Below are 22683 nucleotides of genomic sequence, written 5' to 3'. Positions count from 1 at the left end.
AAATGGCTCTCTGCACACAGGCAGAAGTTTCCTTGAACATTCAGTCAAGATGGCATGGGAACTTCGATCCAGTGCTTCCAATGAAGTGTCCCTTCTAAGATCTGGCAGTCTTCATAGAACAACATTTATTCCCTTAGGTGAATTCCCAAGAAATCTAGAAGAGCAGAAAGCCAACCAGAAAGAGGACGGTGGAATTGAAACATCAAAAGGGTGCTTAGAGGGAATAGTAAAAACGATCTTCCTCTGATTTGGAAACTACAATATACCTCTATTGATTTGCCCTAAATTGTATCCAGCCTAAAGCTCCTTTTATGTGCAAGGGAGACACAATCCATAACAGATGGCTTCCCTCTTCTAGGAGTCGCACAAACCCAGTTCCTTTGCCAATATTTGCCTGCTACAACACTGCCTTATAAAATCCAGTTCGCATTACAACATCAAATGCAATTGTTATGAATGCTAAATGCCTGGGTCCCTCTGTATCTACACAGCCATGGTCCCCTCCCTCCACAAATCAATTAAAACAACAACAACAACCCACTCTACAGGGTATCTCACATCATCGGTCCAATATCCCACTGTTCAGTTGTACTCCAAGAGCAGCCCAAGCTGTAAGGACATAGCTAGGTAGCTTTAGGAAAGCTGGGGAAAAGCCAAGTTCTACAGATAAACAAAACCAGAATGAGAGGAAAGTACAGGAAAGCACCATGTGTGAAACAGGAAGGAGGCTGGGAAGGCAACCCCATTATTCCCTGAAGTGAGAAGCAGTAGGTGAGATGCAGTTTAGATCTGGCTCCTCCAAGCACACAGATGGAGCAAATCAATGATCTGTTTCTTTTAAGCAAAAAGAAAAAACATGGACATGTACACCTACAGCTTGACTTCCCTCCCATACTCAAAAGCTACAGGTATTTTAGTTTCCATTTCTGAAATAATTCAGCTGGGAATACAGACTCTTGTGAATATGGCAACAACCCAGAAGATCTCACAGCCGTCTTGGTCTTCTGGCTACAAATGTCTAGCCCCTCTGGAGTTTTCTCCTCCAAGAGATTCAGCATTGGACAAAGATAGGCTCTTCTCCTTCCCCACTCCCATGATAAGAGGAGACACATTCTCAGAATTTATTATTGGATCTCACTGTGGACCCAATTTGGCTTATTCAAAAAGAGCTGCAAGTCAAAGCATATTGGAAGTCATTGGTTATGCTGGAGTGGGGAGCAACGATTGACTGGCCAAGGGGCCACTCTTAGCCTCTGAATGGCATCTCAGGGCCCACATACCCAAACCTAGATGAGACCAGAACAAATACTAGATCCCAATCAATTTCAACTTCAACTTCAATTGAAAGAAGTGCAGCGAACTTGAGTACTCAATAATGTTGTTAAAAATTGCAATTCAAAGGCTTGGGAAAACTTGGGGGAGACCAGGGGTGTCTGTAGGAGGTCAACAAAATCACAATGGCAGTCACAACAATGCAATCCAAGCCTTGCCTCTTTTTTACATGCATCCATCAATCCCAAAAGAAAAGCCTCTAGTTTCAATTGTATATTAAAATTTACGATCCTCTAAATTAGTGTATGTATTTGTACCCAAAACTTTCTAGACTTTTTACATGTCCACCAAACATGATAAAATATCCCTTCATGTTGTTCACATTTCCGACATAAATTTGAGGTCCCTCTATATATTCTACACAATTTCTCTGGTGACCTATACCAACAGTACATCATTTTATAAATATTATCTTTAAGAGTATAACATAATATGAATTTCAGTTCTTTCAGCCACATAGTTTCCCATTGCTCCATTTGTATACTGTAACCCAAAATTTTAGCCCATTTTATCATACCTTCTTTCACTTATTCTCTTTCAAATTTCAAAAAATTTATACATTTTGGCAATTGCATGTTCATCATTTATACACAATTCTGTTTCAAACTCAGCCTTACAGTGTTCAGAACCAAAAACTCTTTTGTCCACTTTAAACCATTCTAATAATGGTACAGAAGAAAACTATTGACAAGTATATCCCTCTGCTATCAGCTCTTCTCTTGATTTTACTTTCCCCTTGAAAAAAATTCTAGTATGTCAGAATAAGTTAGCCATTCCGTTTGCTTATCATTTCTCATCTATAAAATGCTTCTCATGCTGAGAGCCACGAAGGTGTTTTGGGGCACAACCTGGATTTGTATCTATTCCGTATTCTCAATATGACGCATCTGACAATGATGTTAAAAATCTACATTAGCCTTAGCTTTGTCATGCCACAAAAATCCATGCCACCCAAATCTCAGATCACGTCCTTCTAACTCCAAAAGCCTTCTATTTCTCAGCAGCACCCACTCTTTCATCCAAACTAAACAGCAAGCAGCAAAACAAAATTTCAAATCAGGTAAACCCAATCCTCCTCTTTCCTTTGCATCTTCTAATGCCTTTTATTTAACTTGTGGTTTTTTTCCCCTGCCCTACAAATTTAGAGATATCCTTCTGCCATCGTTTAAGTGGTGCATCAGTTGTCAAAACAGGTATTGTCTGAAACAAAAATAATATTGTAGGTAAAACGTTCATCTTAATCACAGAAATCTCCCCTGAAATGACAACTGTATTTTCTCCCATCTTAACAAATCTTTTTTAACTTCATTCCATGTCTTAATATAATTAGGAATAGGGTGGTCTAAGGTCATTATATCAACCTACCTAGATGTCTTTAAATGAAGTCAATTACCGCCACAGATAATATATGCAATGCCCAGATTCTGCTCATCACCTAAATTAGCTAACCTGCAGACATTTCTTAAAAAGAATTTGTATCCATAGCCAAAGCAAAGGACGAAATCTGAATGTGCCATTTAATATCCCCCCGCCTTGAATGGCAGCCCTAATGAAAGATATTTTAGCAATGAGGAAATTATCATAAATGATCAAACTGCTAATCTTGCCAGTGTGCCCTGTTAAAAATAGGAAGGCTTTAAATACACCGAGAAGGCATTCTTCTATGTCCTTTTGGAAAACTGTTCCTCAATATGAAACATTATTTTCAAAGATCCAGCAATTAAATGAAAGAGGGGGTTACTGACAAACCTTGAAAGTATTTGGAGAAGAGGTGGGTTGAAGTAGGTTTCACTGCACACTGGTAGCTCCATTTGCTCAGAAGTAATTTCTTCCAGGTTTAAGGAACCAGGCCAGTAAACATCACTGAATTCTGCAGGCTTTGGTTCAAGTGACAGGATATTCTGAGTGTGGGCCAGAATCTTTGCCTTGCTGAAACACAACCTCTAATTCTGTGTTTGGAAGGAGAACAGTCTTCCCTGTGTATACTTGCAGGAAATCTCAAAAGAAACATGGAAGAAGTATCTGGTTTCTCTGTGATTATTCTTCCTGTTTGCTCTGCCTGTGTTCCCCATTCCACCCGAAAGGACAATTATTTTCTCCCTAGATAACTGGGAATGGGACAATGACTTGTTACTGCCATTTTCCAGAATTTCCTGGTGATTTCCCATCCAGTCCCCACGCTGCTTTGCTTTGTGTCCAAACAAGGCCAGGCAGGTGCTACCCACCTGCTGTTACTCTGGGTGGTGTGGGCATTTTAAATTCAGGCAATTGCTAGAAGTGAGGTGTCCCTTTATTATTTCCTATTTGGACCAGAAGCTGCCTTCTATTATATCATCCCCCAAAGCTTCCCCCCACACTCCCATTTTTGAGTGGTGATGCTGGCAACTTGGGACATTCAAAACAGTTGGTTCCACTATGCCAAAAAAGATTAAAAGCTGATTTTCTCAGCAGCTTTTTATTTCCTGCAAAGTGTCTCTTTCTCCCTTTCTCTGTGGGAAGAGAACAGAAAAATTCCAGTACAGGTCCTTTTTAGCCAGCTTCTGCTGACACCTGCTCCCAGAGTTTTGCTGATGCAGGTGCCCATGGGAGGGACTTGAGGCAGCCTTCCCTGGTCCTTGCACACACTTAATTCCCATAGAATAAGGTATCTGGAAAACAGTGCCAAGATTTGCTCCTTGCCAAGAACAGCAATGCAATCTCGCACATCTAATTTCTCTATTTTCCACATTTGAGGCCGTTCTATTATTTTCACCTAGTTGCCAATTTCTCGCTTGCAAAATTCAGCTTGTGATAAATAGCATGGAAGTATTTTAGAATACCCAGGGAGCAGCAATGGGGGGCTTCTCATTTCAATTCCCTCCAGAAAGTCTGGAGCATTAGTGTCCCTCCAGATAACTCTGTTGTAACCTATCCAGAGACCTTGGGTGGAGGTGGGCTGTAAGAACTGTAGAGTAAGTAAATAAACAGCGGAGATCATACTCCCATTTTTAATGGTCATATACCCAATGGATGGGGATGAAGGAAGCAGAAGCTCAAAAGTGTCTGAGAATTTGGGTTTGGGAAAGGCATGTGTTGAGCAAATTCTTCTCACAGGAATGGGAGCCTGAGTCTCTTTAGATGACACTAAATTACAGCTTCAGTCAATTCCAGTTTCTAGGGGCTTTTTCATAATTGAAGGCAGCTAAGAGCATGGTAACAGGAGATTCGTCAGCCATCTGCAGCTTCCCTGGCTTTCTCTCCTTCAGTCAAAAGCCAAGGGAGGATCTCGGGAGAGAACATCTCTCAGGGGGCTCAAAAACACCATTCAGAGAACTCTGAAGAACGTCTAGAGCAATCAGAGAATGAGGAGGAGACATCTTGACCGATCACTCCTGATGTGAAGCTCTGAAACGCAGTAAAACAACCAGCTTTTACTGATCAAGGCTGAATCTGTCAGGACCATGGACAGCTGTCTCCAGGGAAGGCCAGGTAGATCATCGCACCCTCTCAACCAGGATGTCGTACCTTTGGATTGACTAGGCTGCTCCAGTCTTTATTTTGGCTCTCTACAGAGGAGGAGATATTCTCCTGCTGGAGCCAGAACCAGAACTGGAGCCAGAGCTGGAATAAGAGCTAGAACTGGAACTAGAACTGGAGCTGGAGCTAGAACAGGAGCTGGAACTAGAACCAGAACCAGAACCAGAACTAGAGCCAGAGCCAGAACTGGAACGGAACTGGAACTGGAGCTAGAACCGGAACTGGAGCTAGAACCAGAGCTGGAACTGGAGCTAGAACCAGAGCTGGAACTGGAACTAGAACTGGAGCTAGAACCAGAGCTGGAACTAAAACCAGAACCAGAACCAGAACTGGAACTAAAACCAGAGGTAGAACAAGAACTAGAACCAGAGCTGGAACTGGAATGGAACTGGAACTGGAACTGGAACTGGAACTGGAACTGGAACTGGAACTAGAACCAGAACTGGAGCTAGAACTAGAACTAGAACTAGAACTAGAACCAGAGGTAGAACAAGAACTAGAACCAGAGCTGGAACCAGAGCTGGAACTGGAATGGAACTGGAACTAGAACTAGAACTAGAACTAGAACTAGAACTAGAACTAGAACTAGAACTAGAACTAGAACTAGAACTAGAACCGGAGCTGGAACTGGAACTGGAACTGGAACCAGAGCTAGAGCCAGAGCTAGAGCCAGAACTGGAACTAGAGCATTGAAGAGAAAGTTCAAGAGAAGTATAGGAGACGTATTTCAATACAGAACATTGGCAGCGCATTCAAAATGAAAACTGAGTTGCTAGTCCCTTACTTAAATATGGCACTCCCTTCCTCTTTCAGTGTGTAAATGCACACTCAGAGATCCATGTAAAGTATGTGCGCACGAAGACTTCCATACGAGCCATGCGTGATCATTACTACGCTTCGAGCCCCCTCTCACGCAGCATCATAATGCATGAGTTAAAGCCACTGAAACTATTTAAATTACGATTTGGTAGCTCTGCAAGTCCTTTATGTGGTGTTGCCTTCAAATGTTCAGGCAGATGAAAAGCTGAGAATAATTTTCAGCCCCTGAAATTGTTGGGCGTATTCAAAGCTGGAGAACAGGAAGAAAGAAAAAGAAAAAGAAAAAAGGAAGTAACCAAGGGTGCTGTTAAGGAACCAAATGAATTCTGCCTCATTTTCTCCCATGACTTTTAATTTGAGGCTTTAATAACTCCACTAGGTATGGTATCAATTCAAGTTGGTCAACAGCAGCTCTTGAGTTTTAACAAGGGTTGGCACACTTCTCCTATTCTGCGGACTTTTTTTGAGGCAATCTAATCCTGTTGCCTCGTTGACTTCAGTAGGAAAAAAGGTGTTTAAATTTCACCTTACCAAAACTAACGTCATTTCAAAGTATACCTGTTTGGGTCATGTATTTGGGTCCTGAATTTTGACACTTCTCCATTGTACTTTATCCCAACTTGATCATGCAGGGGTCAGAGGACTTATAAAAAGGGAGGGGAAAGGGGAGGGGAAAGAAGGAAGGAAGGAAGGAATTTAAAGAACATAGAGCAAAATATGGACAAGGCAGGATAGTTTCATGAAATCTATTTCAAAGGAGAAACTCGGAGAAATGTTCACGGGTTGAGTGTGGGATGCTTTCATTCTAGAATCATTGTGGCTTCCCCTACTTACATTCCACCATTGATTCCTTGTAGAATCATTGCATTCCCATACTTGCATTCCATAACTATTCCTAGAGAGATATTTTTTTTCCAGATTGGAATTACGGGCAGGTAGGTGGGTTACAGGACGATGGGGAGATAGCTCACAAAAAAACACTAGCCCTAGAAGGTGGTTCCCCTGTTACTTCCAGCTATCAAAAGCTCCTCCAAGAGAATTCAAAAGGCACTGTCAATGATATGGAGGTAAAGCTTAAAAAATAATCCCTCATTTACAGAGAAGAAAACCTTTAGAGAAATTGTAGAGCAAGAAGGAAGGGAGGGAGGGAGGGAGGGAGGGAGGGCCATTTTGAGACTTTTCAAGGCAGATTTCTGCCTTTTACTTGTTCTTATATTATCCAGCAATGCAATTTCTGGGCACAGCAAGCCAGCGCCTTCCAAAATTCCGCTTCACCCCACCAAGAAGCCTCACATATCCTGATTTTTCCACGTATATTTTCTTTAAGGTCCAGGCTCTAATCTGCTCAACCTGCTTCCTTAAATTGCACTCTTTTTTTTCTTATTCTTGCCATCTGCTGCCTTTCCAGAGCTTGTGTTTTGCACACATCCCAGAACCATTGGCAGGACACCCTCCCAGAGCACAATCACAGCACACAGCCACAATAAACAGTCAAAATATTATCCTACAAGATAAAAATGCAGGATAATGCCAACACTGGCATGCATCCTCTCTACCATGCTTCAGTTGTAAGGGTAAAAGTGTTCAATTGGCTAAATGCAGAGTCAGCATTTGGAATCAATCCTCTAACAGTTCAGGTTTCTCATGATTTTGCAGTTTTAAACTCGATGCAGAAAAACATATTCAAGAATATCTGTGCATATTTTATATGCATTTTCTTGGAAAATATAGTTTTGCCCAATAGATGCTTTGGGCAAGTCATGACCTCTAATATGCTGAATTTTGATAAGTTGTTTTCACTAATACATGGATTTTTATACTGTTTTTGCCCTGGCATTTGATTCACATTATGAGAGAAATTGTAAGGACGTAATCAGTTGAATATTTTTAGAGTAAATATTGCCAACCATTACAGTTACTAGAGGAATGCTCATGTAATCCAGGATTCTTTGTAACAACAGAAGTGGTCAACTGGATACTTCTGGGAAGCTCACAAATGTAGGCCAGGGAGCAAAACGCACACCCCAATAACCAGTATTGATAGCCTGATCCCCCAGAAACCTGTCCAGTTCCCTTTTCAATTTGGCTACCATCACAAAATCTGTCAGCCAGTTCCACAGCTTAGTGTGCATTGCTGGAGAAAGAACAAAATAAAAAGCAGTGTGTATTCAAAAGGAACAACCAGGTGTCGATTCATCTCTGTAAAGTTTCAAAACCTAAATGCTACTGATCTCTCCCTAGTCTTTTCAAAATCCTTGTGATCCATTTGCATAAGCGTTGTAACATAGAAGCACCAAAGACCAATACCTTTTCAAGCAGCCAATTTAACTAAGTGCTACAGTCCAAAATATGGAGACTGGAAGCCTCCAAGAGATTTGTAGAAAGGCTGCTAGATTCACACAACACACTAAGTCATCATGCATGATTTACTACATACTTCAATGGCAGAATTCACATATGCTAACCTCAGTCTACGATTTACCAAAGCTGAGTTCTTACAACACATTGAAACAAAAGTGTAATATATAAATTCATTGTCCTGGATTCACACAAACCCACAAATAAAGGTTTATTACAAACCTCAGTGGCTAGGTTCATATCAAATCAACCATCATTGCTTAATGTTTTGTGAACCCAATGACAGGTCTGCCTTACCAGAACTATCAACATGTAACAGGCTACATTAAAGCTTGAAATTCTTCACTCTGGCAAGTCTAGCTTTGCATAAAACCAAGTTATGATGTTGGAGGGATGGAGGGATGCCCTATCGTAGGATGGGAGGGAAGAAATATGCTCTATTTTTCAAGAAGGGGGGAAAAAATCAGACACTGTGCTGATGGCTTCTTCTTACCCAGATTGGACAGCTGAACTAATATGGTGGAAAATTTTGTGTCAGAAGAAAAAAGCAATTTATTACTTCTTTCCAGTCACTGCACTGTCAGACAAAAGGCACTGCCCACAGCCATGAAAACACCAGGGAAAGAAGACACCATCAATTCTCTTCTCTGCCCTAAAAGCCAACCTCAGAATGCATTAACGTTTTCTTTGGATGCCAGAAATGTCTTTATGCAACAGCAGTTCTTTCTGCAGCTACTGCCGAATTAGCCAATTTGCCCAAATTCACGTTCGATTTCCCCTTCTACACACACACACAGACACACGCTGTTCCACTTGAAAAGGGTCAACCTGGCCTTTGATGACACTGAAAGAGGTTGGAAACAGCAGCAAAAAACTCTGAATCCAGCAAGCTAACTAGCCCCTGTGATCAACCAGCCACACAATATCTTAATCATGCCTTATTGCAGGAATGGACAGTTTGGGGGGAGATATACACACATACATACATACATACATATCCCCAAGAATCTTAAAGACCACCAACAGGAATCAGATGCTGTGCTTAATAAAGCCCTGTTCCTTCATCTTTATGGCTTATCTGACCCGTTGAACTGCAGTTCAACGGGTCAGATAAGTCATAAAGATGAAGGAACAGGGCTTTATTAAGCACACAACTCTGGTCAAGGAATTGTGTATGTGGGTCTTTCCACACATGCACACATACACCAAACTTGTTGCAATTCATCACCCTAATGTAGACTGGTTTGTTGTTGCTGCCTGTTAAACAGCTGGATGTTGCAAAGCCCTATAGAGCTATTTCCACTGATCCAGCCCATCTGCACTATTGCTCCTGTAGGAGTCCAGCTGCATATCAAACTGCAAAAAAGAATTTACATTCCAAAAATAATTTCTTGAATCAAGTAACAGGGTGGCCAGCTTCCCCCCTAGGTCAATCTGCATTGTACAGCTCTTTATGGTTTCTATGCTGGCATCTAGTGCCATCAATTCACGTTCACTGCAGCTCCTCCAAATCTCCTCCTGGCTTCCAGCCCTGTGGCCCATTTGCTTGTCCTCACCTTGAACGGAAGAAGACAGAAGAAAATGCAGAATCTACCGGACCTCCAGCTGAAGAGAGGGAAGTGGTAGCAACCAATGGGAAGAGATCCATGCCCCCCTCCCAACATCGTCCCCTTTCAGACAAGCCATTGCTGAACCACACCAGACCTTAACGCTAGTCCTGCTAACAGAGGACGAGAAGACCATCTCAGCAAGACTCCATTGCCTGTTGGTCTAGAAGAATTTTAGCGCTCCCTCATCTTAATGCTATCTAGAAAAGAAATTTTCCTCCTCCCTTGATGACTGCCTACATCCTTCTTTCCAGACTCAGATTTCTTTGCTGAAATAACCTTAAGACGATGGACAGACCCTCAGACACCACACAGTAAAAGCATTCTATCAAGGTCCAAAGCATTTAGCCCTTTCAAGACCCCTGCAAGCATTCCCAGAAGGCCCCTGAAAATATTTGTTTGGAAGGAGGACCCAGCTGAGGCATGGTGGGGTGTATTACGTTGCAGACATTTGCTCTGTTTTGCCTGCTGAGATGGTGCACGTCCTTTTCAGGCCAAGGGCTGCATTTTGGGAGCTTCCAAAAAAAAAAAAAAAAGGTGATAGGGAAAGCTCACCTTGGACAGGGCACAGCTAAACCAAATTTGATTGTAATTGAATTAAAGTTGGATTAAACTAAATGTGATGATCTCCCCAGTGCATCGCAATTTTCCCTTTAAAAAAAAAAAAGACACAGCAAGCTCAATAGAATAGCTCAATAAATAAAATACACTTTATTGAAGCCTCTTCACACACTCAGTGGGAGTAAGAAGAAAGATTGGTTTGCCTGTGAAATAAATGAGCAAGCCAGGAAAGTGTTTGTGCAACGATGAATGCCTGGGCTGCAGTATCCAGGGGCTAGCTTGGCCCAGCTACTTGTCTGACCAGTCCCACACTTTCAGCACAATTCCAACTGAGCCCCATTAACGTAATTGACTTTTAATGGCTGCTCCAAAATGATGATGTTAATGTTCTATCAGGGATCTTGGGCAAATTGCAAATACGCCCCTTCCAGCCTTCCTTCCTGGAAAAACAGCAAGGGCCCCGAAAGAGACAACAGTCCATCTCATGGCTGTCAAAAGTGGACAACCAGTTGTTCTTGGATTTACATTCTTGCCTTTGCCTCAGAATCACCCTTTCTGATGTTCTAGGTAGAATGGCTGCGTGTCCTTCTCCCCCCATCTCCTTTAAAATCTTTGCTTTGCAATATAGTCAGTTTATAGTGCTTGGCTTCCCCGGCCACTTTATTATCAAACGTTTAAAAGGTACGCTGTTTAAGGAGTAATCTTTGATGAAGGAACAACGTAAGCAAGGCTGTTGGCCGGCCTGCCCTGTCTGGGGTTTCTCAGAAAGATCTGTTTAGCCACAGGAAGAAAATTGGAGGATTGTATCACGGGGAGAATGCATGACCTTCAAATACTTGGAACAGCAATGTCCAGCAGGCCAGTGACCAAGATTTAAATGAGTTGTAGTCCAACAACTTCTTGAGTTCCCACTCTGAGTGTCCTAACAGCCAGGAACCACGCTGAGACGAGGAGTAGTTCTCTAGTGTTTATTACTGCTACATAAACAGAATCCTAACAAACTGAAGCGTGGGAAAAACCCAGACATATAAACCCCAAAGGCTAAGGCGGGCCCGATCTGTGTCTTTTGGAATGGCTACCTAATTCCTCAGTGCTACGCATGCGCTTTACAGCCTGGATGGGAGCCCCCTGCTCGCCATCCTTACTCATGACACTGAGTCTAGACTAAATGGTTCTTTGAACTAATCCAACAAGGCTGCCCCCTAAGTTGTTTATTTGCCATACTAACTCATGCCAGAACAGAAGGCATTCTTAGTTCTTCACAATCCCACAATATCCAGAAGTGGCATTCTTCTCCAAGAAATCCACTTGGCTTCAATCTTGGAACAACCTCACCAGTTCACCCCTACTGAATCAAGAAACAAACCAGAATAGAGCTGTGCACTGGGATGGAAACCATCCCTTTGCAACAAAACATACATTAAACATGTACGCATAGGCACAAAGCCCCAGGGCATTAGGGAGCATTCAGGTAGAAAAGCACACGAGAGGGAAAGAAGGATGGCCGTGTTATGAGAAACCGACAGGAGGATGTATTACGCATCTTCTTGCCAACTTGTTTCGAGCCACATAGTGATGATAATGTTTTGACTAGGTGGGTATTTATATCTAAGGACATTGCAAAAGCTCTTTTTTCCCCACAACAATCATCAGGTTATAAGTGGGGCTGAGAGTGTGCAACTGACCCAAATCACCTAGTGAGCTGCTCTGCTTGAAGGTGGACTAGAGCCTGCATCTCCCCTTCTTAGTCCACTTTGACCAGTCCATCACACCAACTCTTGCCAATGAGTCAAAACAGTCAAGGAAACTATTGCTTTCCCATCCTTATCCCAAAGTTCATCTGGCTAGCCAACTGCTTTAATGTTCTGTCTCCCAGCTTTCCATTTTAATTGTCCTGCAACATGTAAAAAACAGAGCTGTGATTAATGAGCCTATCTCAAGATACCAGCACTGTGAAGGACCCTGTTCTGTTCGGAGGACGTGCACCTTCTGGTCTCAATTTTCTTTCTCAAGGCAGTCAAGCTGAAGAGTTTCCAGACAACCTCTTCCAATCACGCCATGGCTGAAATGCCAGTACCTTCTTCCTGCTTCAGATTAAAAGAACTGGCAGGAAGGGATGGCTGGGCTGAAGTTGCTCATAGGAAACCAGCAGAAGAACAGGGAGGGAGAACAAGGGATGGCAAAATGCTGCTGTCCATAATCAAACCCTTACAAGATCACATTATTTCTATACATCCTTCCATTAACACATCCAAGTCGCTAATAAAATTGCTCCTTCCCCTTATATAAAAGAAGAGTATTATTTATATATATATATGTATATATGTATGTATGTATGTACACACACAAACACATAAATTTCTAAATCTACTTCCCTCCTCCTTAAAACAACATCCATTTAATTACTTTTTTTGCAGCTTTTTGTTTTTCTGTAGTTTTTATCTTCGTTCTGAACTTAATAAAATTATATTTTAAAAAAAGAAAAAGAATAAATGCTAAGGGCTAAAAAAAAGTGCTGCTGTCAGGTTTTGTGCAAGAGGAACAGTTTCTATTCCTTGGGCTTTGTTGCATAATAAGCATTTATTTATCCTTGCATCGCCAAAAGCAGCATAAACGTATTTTAGGACCACAAGCATTCTGACCATTGCAGAATCTTTCTCTGTTCAGAGTTTTTGCTGCGTTCCTGGTGCCAGTCATTAGCTGTTTCTTCAAGAGGCCTGTGCTAAAGCAGGCAGTAATAGTTAATAAAGACAAAAAATGACACCACCAAGGCAAAGTTCAGCAGGCTTCTCCCAGACCTTGTCAGTTTCACTGGTGAGTAAGAGATGGAGGTAGCAAAGTGAATGGTAATAGTGTTGGCTAGCACTTTGTATGGTTCCTCTGCCCTGGTTGCATGTCACCAGCTTTGTATGCAAATATCCCTGGCTTAGGCCTTCTATCTCCATTAAAATTAAGTTGTGATGAAATCATCTTCCCAATTTCCTGAAAGTTTTCATCCCTTGAAAACATGTGTCTGTTTTCCTTCCCTGTCCTCAGAAATTCTTAAGCATACAGCAGGTTGCGTGGTGTGGTGGCATTGTTGAGTTTATCACTGTGAAGTGGTGATGAATAGGAGTCCATCCGTCCCTGCCCACCTGCCTCCATTAGACTCAGAGGTTACCCAAAATTTTTCCTATTTTGTTGCTGCTTTTAATGTTGTAAACCACCCAAAGTCTTCTGTAGATGGGTAACCTCTTACAGGAAGGAAGGAAGGAAGGAAGGAAGGAAGGAAGGAAGGAAGGAAGGAAGGAAGGAAGGCAGGCAGGCAGGCAGGCAGGCAGGGATGGACTACCATTCACCACCACTTCACAGTGATAAAACAGGCTCAACAATGCCACTGCTGAGCTTATTAATCAGATGAATTAATAATGTCATTGTTGCCATTAACCAAATGAAATTCTACAGGGACTCAATACCACCGTACCCCAAGGTCTGGGGGAACAGCCAAATTTTCAGTTTTGTTTTTAACATCATGATGGGAGCCCCACAGATCTTGGGGGAGTAAAAAATGTCCTTGAAATTCAGTAAAAAAAAGTAGGAGACCAAAGATTTCAGGCTGATGGAGCAAGGGTCATATACTTAGAGACAGGAGACGGATACACATTTCCAGGTGCTTTTTCACAAAATACAACCCAACTTTCTATTCAGGAGAACTTCGTTGATATTCTCTTTCCTTCTGGAAACCAGTTCTTTTCTATCAAACTCGTAAAGGAGAATGATACCCCAAAACTGCCGAACAAACATCCAACTCAGTTATAATCTGTCTACTCTACTAGAAAAGGCTGGTCTCTAAAACGATAGACAGCCATTATTATTGTTATTGTTATTGAAGACAAGAACAAACCAAAGTTGCCAATAACCCACTGGGTGCATCTGCACTGCAGATCCATACCAAGATCGTCCTGGAGTACAAAGACAATAGGATCCAAAGTTTTCCTTTAGGAATACATTGCCAACACCTAGAATGTCCATCCACACATGACAGAAGGAGATGAAGGGAAAAGAAGACATTTCCTTGTGCTTTCAATCTGAACAAAGCAGAAGAGGAAGCAGTTCAATGCTGGCAGACAACCTCTTCCCTACGGAGGCTCATTGTCAAGAAATGTCACAGCAGCTACCAAAAAAGAAAGAAAGAAAAGATAAAAAGAGAAGCAGCTCTTCTCCAGCTGTTTCCTTAGCAGGAACCTGGTATACAAGACAATTTCAACGCAACCCAGCTAGAGGCACCAGGAGAAGCAAATGCCCTGACATTAACTGGCTTGTACTTCAAAGGAATAATCACATCATCATTCCTGATGCAGGGACTGGATTTCTCGTGGCAGCAGCCTAATCAAGCTCAGTGCACTTCTACCTTTGATCAAAACACTTTTAAGATTGCCCAGGCAAGGGTAGGAAAAAACAGCGATAAAGCAACCCTCATCATACTGCTCTATTATTAACATCTCATCTTTGTCTGTGATCCTGCAAACATGACATCCCATAAATTTTGACCTGGTATTTATGGAAATAAACAGGCAGGACATAGGTTTTCCATGGGAAACATTTACCTGGCTGTAAAGCTCAGATGAAGGAGTTTCAGGCATCCAATTTATTCAATTTACCCCTTTATCAGATTTGATGCCTGCTTTTCATTTTAATCCCAATGCTGTAGCTAGGAAGGCATGGTTTCTAATAAAACAGAGGCTCAGGCCAAAATGCACACTTCCTTATTCGTCATGATCACAAAGACACCTGGGAAATCTATTTTATCAATGGGCGGGGGCGGGGGCGCTGCGGGTTAAACCGCTGAGCTGCTGAGCTTGCCGATCGGAAGGTCGGCGGTTCGAATCTGCATGACGGGGTGAGCTCCTGTTGCTAGTCCCAGCTCCTGCCAACCTAGCAGTTCGAAAACATGCAAATGTGAGTAGATTAATAGGTACCGCTTCGGCGGGCAGGGAACGGTGTTCCGTGTAGTCATGCCGGCCACGTGACCACGGAGGAAGTGTCTTTGGACAAACGCCGGCTCTTCGGCTTTGAAACGGAGATGAGCACTGCCCCCTAGAGTCGGACACGACTGGACTTAATGTCAAGGGAAACCTTTACCTTTACCTAGGAATCCAAGAGAGCCAGTCTGGTGTGGTGGTTAAAGCACCAGACTAGAAACTGGAAGACTGTGAATTCTAATTCTGCCTTGGGCACAAAGCCATCTGGGTGATTTTGGGGCCAGTTGTCCTCTCAGAAGCAATGGCAAGCCACTTCCAAAAAATGTTGCCAAGAAACCTGCAGGGAGTCACCAGAAGTCAAGACTTACTCAAAAGCTCCAGAAGGGGTGGGGGGGGGGGGGAAATATGAAAGAAAAGATGATGGAATACCCACACTTTCATTAAAATGAAATACTGTAGACTAGGCATTAAGCAAGCTTTGGGGCTTTCATGCTACTTTGCAACCTGTCTGTGGTTCCAATTAAGTTACAGGCTTAAAGGATCTATTTTGCTTCTAATGCTGCAAGTGAAGAACATCATAAATATCTTAGTAGCACTGACATTAGGAGCCCCCGAGCCCAAGCGTAAACCAGGTGTAAAAGCTTGCAGTTCTACAATTCCACATCAAGCTCAAAACTCATGTTCAGCCTGTCTCACTGGTAACCCCCTCAGACAAAAAACCTGTAGCATAATGCCTATTTAGGTCCTAGGGGTTACCGAATTGGGCTTAGCTGCTGATGACTACATAGATAAATGCTCACCATAATTTAAGTGCTAAAGGAGGTTTAATGGGATTTTAAAGAATGCTAAAACTTATCTTGCCCCCCCCCCCGGAGAAAAGAGTAAATCCCCCTTCAAAGAGATGTTGCTCCAGCTTGAGACACCCCATTGCAGCCCCCCAATCCCTTCAAAGTTTTTAAGAGCAATCTTAGGTAACTAAAAACTTGTCCATCCCTCCAACTTGGGATGCCTTCAACAAGTCTCACATGAATCAAGCCAGGCATCTAAGGTTCTTCAAGCTACAGTCTGGTGTCAACTTTCCTATGAGCAAGTCTGAGTAGGAACAGTTAGGATTGCGTTGCTAATGCGACTGCACCAATAAAACACATCTGGGGTAATTTTGAAGCTGAGTAAAGCCACCATTATAAACAATGAAAAGCACTAAGTCTTTTGCTATCGGTCAAACGATGCATATAAATAAATTCCCTCTGTGGTTCTCTTCTAAAACATAGCCTGCAACCTTCCATTTTTGTAATTCTTATTTAAAAATAACCTGATTTTCAAAATCAGCAGCCTGTTGTCCAATAAATCCGAGATGCATCTTCAATCCATCAGTCATTTAACTGCGCTTAGATAAATTCACGGAGAATAAGATAGAAAGTCAACCAGTCATGAAATCTACACATATTGCTCCCCAGGATCCGAGAAAAATAATTCCTATTTCCATTTCCTGGAAGCATGAATGGGAACACACTATTGATTCTGTGTTCTGCTTGGAGAATTCCCAAGTGCTATTTGATTTCATGCTGTAGGAACAAAGATGTCTGATTGAACAGGCCTATTGTTCTATCCCATCAAGGATGGTCTTAAATAGTTATATTCCTTACTTGCTTCACTTATATGCTTGCATCCAAAAGAAGCCTTAAATATGGTTTACACCCAGGATACACTTCCTGGATTCTCAGGAAGAAAATGTGAGCAGAAGTATGCTGGCTTTGATGTGATTTTGGCCCAGTTCAGAAGGGCAGTTTTTATTCCCTAAATCAAGATGCCAAACATTTGGGGGAATAGAACAACCTCCAAGCCTTTGCAGAGTTACATTTCCAGTTAATCTCTCAAAGTGGGAGGGGTCAAGACAAAGAAGTTGGCACAGCCTGGACATAAAGTTGGATTGAAACTGAAGCTTAATTAAAATTAATTATAGTTAAACTTATTGCTCGGGGTATTGATAAACTCTTCTGTATTTCTGCCAAGAAAACTGCATGGTTGACTTCGTGTAGTTACTGGGTGTTGTCCTTAACATAAAAAGCATTTTCACCTTTACGCTTACCTTAAGTATTACAACTGGTGGCAATTTTTACAGAGGCTTGGGGGGGGGGGGAGGCGTGTATGCAGCTTTCAGGCCTCCGATTGTGTACGCTTGCTTCTAAATCAAACTGAGTAATCAACTAAAGCTTGCTACAGGATTCCAGGGGAAGATGAAACAGCAGACTTGAAATGCCATGAACAATATCATAGTAAAAACCATCTGATTCTTAATTATGTCAAGGCATAAATCATTTGGAGATGAAGGTCATCAATGAAAATTAGGGATAAGCCCTATTTCGTAGCGCAGCCCAGAGTTAGTATTTATTCCAATAATGCCCATTTAACCCAAATGGATCACAATAGAGCATGTGGAACAACCAAAAGACAACAAAACAAAGCTGGAAAAGTCCTCTTGGGGCTTGGGAAAGAAAACAGTAATATTTCAAAGCACTACAGGCCCATAACGCGTGCTCGATCCTCCCGTATTAGCAAAGCAAATAGCAAGGAAACAGTCAGCAAGATCAAAGAATCTCCACTCTGACAAACTTCCTGATAAATCAGATGCTAAAATTCACACATCCAGTTTCCGAGTTTCTGTAACTTAACCTTTTTTTTCCCCATTCAATAAATCTGGGTCAATAAGACCCTGTGAGATTCCAACCCAAATATGTTCCAAACCGTTCCTCTCAAAAATTTATCCATTTTCTCATCACCATTCCCATCCCTTCAGCCTCCCAATCCTCTGCTCTTTTTGATAGGAGATCATTACCAACTCCAAGTTGATCTTGGCCACAGAAAAATAAAAGAGCTCAATATAATCAGATCTGGGATGTTTCTCTCCGCCCCCCCCCCACCCTCCTGTCATTATAAAACCATCATGTCATACTCAAGAGCCAGCGCTGTGTTTTAAAAAATAAATAAATAACCAAAGTTGCATCCTTTCTTTTGACCAAGCTCCATCAGCTCTACTTACTGTAAGTGCGCTCATCAATGTACACCAAAGCCCTCCAAAATCCTCTGCGACAACAATACTTGTTTTTTTAAAGTGAAGCCATCTAAATGGGGCTTGTAGCTTTGCTATACAAACCTAACATCCTCATGTCCCCTTTGATGCTCATAAATGTCAGAACAAGGCAACTCTCCCCGAATTTCATTAAGGCAAGAGAGAGAGGCGAAAGAGGGCAGAAGGAACTTACCCTGTAAGGACGACGACAAAATCCATCACATTCCAGCCATTGCGCAGATAAGACCCTTTGTGAAAAACAAAGCCCAGTGCAATAATCTTTATGCCTGCTTCAAAGCAAAATATTCCAATGAAATATGGTTCAGTGTCATCCTGAAAAGAAGAAACAAAAGGACACAAGGATCACCACTCCATGGATATGCAAAGCATTTCTTAAGACGGTAGTCTTTCAAGACAATAGTCTACCCATGGAAGCTCACAATATCAGAGATGTGGTTCAGGATCACGATACATCATTCCTAAATTCATTGATCAGGGAAAATGTTTGTGGCCTTTTTTTTTCTTTTTAATGAGAAGCTGCACAGAAACACGTTCAACAAAACAAATCCAAAAGGCAAACTGGGAAAATACTACCTGAAATAATCACCACCAGAACGGCTTGGATAAACTCTTTCCAGTTAACTGTCAAAGAAAAGACATTGGGAAGCGGTGGTGGTTTTAAATCCTTCTGACGAAAAAGCATCTATGTATGCAGAGATGGTAAGGTATTGCTTGGAAAAAAATTCAGTAGGGAAAGATAAACAGTCTTAGAACCAATTGCCCTTGTTGGCCATTATGAGAAGAGAACGTTGGACACAATCCTCTGATGCAGAATGGTCCAGAGAGTTGATTCAGCAGGCAACTGTTTGGCTCAGACCCCACCCTCACCAAGATAATTGCCCCTCCAGAACCAGCTGTAACTTTCCTGTGGTTACCATCCCCACCTAACATACAAGAGGCCCATCGTTTGCCCAAGTTTCTTTCTTTCTTCTCCAGCTGTATAATCAATAAGCTACAACCTGCACTGGAGCTCTTTTGAAGGCATTCATTGAGTGAAGAGCATTGTTGTGCTTACTCTGTTATTCTGGTTTTTAATGATTATTTGATTAATGTCATGCTTTTGTCATGCATTTCTGAATGGTGTAAACTGCTGGGTAATCATTTTTGGAGTCTGGTGGTAGAAAAATATGGTTAATACATAAAAAAATTAAATAGTCATCTTTAGGTGCACTCATCAACCTTGCTTTCTATTGCTTTCTACCTACAGCAGGAACTCAGGCTTTGCACTCATACTGTGCATGTATACAAAGTGGGCACTATCAAAATATAATAAACTATCAGATTCTGCTGGGTGGCAGCCCCACCAACAGATCTGGAAGACTAGATTAATTTAACACTTGTCTTCTGAAAGTTTTCTTCTCCTGAGAAAGAGACTTCCAGTTTTAATACCTCATTCTCAGACCTCCTCCTCCTCCAATTGCTACAGTGGCTGAAGGTGCCTGCACTGTTTGCTTTTTATTTTTGATTGGATTATTTAAAGATTTATATGGCTGCTCAACTCAGAAAAACGCAACTCCGGGTAGTGTAAAACCATAAAACAAAACAGATAGAACATAAAACAAATCACAAAAATCTTTTCATTAGACTTTTCTCCATCTCTTGCAACATTCCTGGCTCCCCATTTTCAGACCAGAAGTTCCTCCATAACATTCCCTCTGGAATTTAACAGAAGGATGGAGAGGAAATTGCAGATGCTGCAGAAATGGTGCTCTCTGCCACAATTTTCCATCTCTCTGCAAACTCCTGAGCTGCTTCCTCTCTCTGATTTGAAGAATTACCCTGAGAAAAGTTCCCTTCTTGAATAGATGGGTAGGAAGCCAGAAAGACTGCTAGCCCTGTAGAGATCTTTGTAAATGACTTGTGGAATGCTCATGGGCGCCACTCACCCATCTCTTAACTGAGGACAATGTAAGAACGTCACTCCCCATACATTATAACTTCATTAACACACTGCTGGAGAGATGAATGAAACAGAAGGCACTCCTTGTTTGGCCTCTTTAAAAAAAAATCAAAAATCAATTTTTTTCCACCAAGGCGAAATTGTCATTTGCACTTCAGTTCCGTTAAAGCTAAGGAAACATGTAACATTCCACATATTACTCACCTACATTGTCATCACGGGCTCTGCTAGGTGGGATTGCTGTCATTCCACATCTGGGGAATTACAGGCATTGAGAGCTACCTGTAATTGCCTTCTATAACTCGGTTTGTTTTATTTTACCCTTCTTTGTGCATCCTCTCATTATCAGGGAGGGAGGGAGGGAGATTTCTCTCTCCCACCAAAACATTTGATACTCACCAGCCTCTCTGACATAGGTGTCTTGTCTCCATCTGGAAGATGTTGCTCCAAAGCCAGAACAATGCAATTTGCTATAATTGTAGCCAGGATCATATATTCAAATGGAGTGAAGACAATGGTTAAAGAAAACCTCACAAAGGCAAGGTCATCGACTGACCCAACTTTTCCAGTATCTTGATCCTTTCCGATGATCCTTATTTCTCAAATGCATTCTCACCTCTAGGCCCAAGTACATTTATCATTCCTACAATTAGAGTGTTAGCCTTTAGTTGATTAATTCAAGGACAACCTTCTCCTTGACTACTCAAGCAGCAGGTTTTCTTTGCTTTGAAGAAGAGGGGTTAGATTTATTATGTTTAAATGTTGATAGCCTTATAAGTAATCCAAACATTTCAAAAAAAAAAAAAAAGAAGAACAAGAAACGAAACAAGAGAATTGAAAGGCATTCTGCTTTTGATCGTTCAGGATCTCTTGGCTGATTAAACCTTCAAAGGAGTAATCCTTTCTCATGCAGCTGTTATACTATTAAGTAAAGGTGGGACTTTTCTCAACCTGGTCCGCCTTCTCTCCACCTTGCCTCCACCTGAAGGCAAAATTCTGAAACCTCTTATTTTGCAGTGACAGCAACTAACAACAACATGTTCTTAGAGATCATTTTTTGAAAGCTGATAATTGGTTGGTAATATGAGCGAATAAAGCAAAGCCTTCAGATGTTAGACGCTGTAGAACAGGACCAAACCATCCAACATTCTTTACACAAGACAGATAGGAGAAGGTGAGTTCACAGCAATGAGGCTGAGACATCACTCTGAACCTTGGTGTGTTTAGCACTGTCCCCCCACTTTTGGGAATAAACCAGAAGTGGCTGGATTCATCCGACACACAAATGTCATGGAGTAATGACAATGATTTACAAACCACAATCACCAAGTTCATTTCTCAAGCGTAGCCACATGCTTAGCTTGTTCTATGGACTCAGAGAAGACGTTACCAGGGATCCTGGCTCCTATTCTGAACTTGCCACGCAAATGCCTGTGTGCCAGAACACCACACAGAACTAAGCCTGCGAAGCTAGGATCAAGAGTCTTCTATTTCTGATCCAGCTTGGAGAGAAAATCTACTCTGTAGATTTGTAGGCCTTCTTCACTATGTAGCACATCACACGATTTCAGGCAGAAGGCCAGAGAGCAGAAAAGGGCTTCAGCGCCACAGAGGACACCAAGCAGAACTCGATTCCTCACTGTCGAACCAACCCCAACTCCCACAGAGCCCTCTGTTGCTTGGATATCTTCTGAACTATCCAACCAGCTTTCCCTTTCCACACGACCCCCCCCCCCCGTCTAAAAGGGGAAGAGGCCCACAGACACATCTTGCAGCTTTGCAAAATGGGCCATTTTGATTGCCACTAGATCTTTTTGCTGCCTGTTGATCAGAGAGCTCTGCTGAAGCAATTTTGAAACTTGCGGCCCTGCATCCCTACTGTTTTTCCTTCTACCACCCTTTCTGCTGTTGTGAATTCTAGCTGGCCTAGTGATGCTTTCTCAGCACACATAGATCCCCAGTGTTTCAGCTGGGTAGAAGAGTACAACGCACTAGGTTGTTAAGAGGGAAGCCAGTTGCTTGTTGGGTGAGAGAATTATTAGCTGTGTGATTTGAGATCAAAAGAAAACAGGCCCCTCCTGGGGAATGCTGCGTGCTACACGTGAAGATCAAGCAACACAGAGAGACAAGAGGCTCCTTAGCAACCTAACCCCAGTCTCAAGTTGAAAGTTCCTTCTTGGCTTCAGAAGGCCATCTCTGCCCTGCTTCTTGAAAGAATAGCTGGTCTGCAAGACTGGCTAGCTGAGAGAAATGGGAGACAACCATTTCAGGTCCTTCCTCCAGACAGAAAATCCAGACAGGCAGAAAGATAAGGACTGAGTTTCTCCTTCCATCTGGTTTTAAAATTTCTGCCAAAGGATAAATGAATTTCTGTGAAATCCCAATGGACAATGCAGGATATTCTTGCCTTTTTCTAGTGAGGAGGTGGCCAAGAATTAAGTATGATTGTCCTGCCTTTCCCTGAAAAATTCTCTGCCCAGTGCTCTGCAGTGTCTCTGG

Source organism: Candoia aspera, chromosome 16 (assembly GCF_035149785.1).
Source record: "Candoia aspera isolate rCanAsp1 chromosome 16, rCanAsp1.hap2, whole genome shotgun sequence".
In the NCBI taxonomy this organism is placed as follows: Eukaryota; Metazoa; Chordata; class Lepidosauria; order Squamata; family Boidae; genus Candoia; species Candoia aspera.
Note: the sequence above shows the minus strand (reverse complement) of the source record.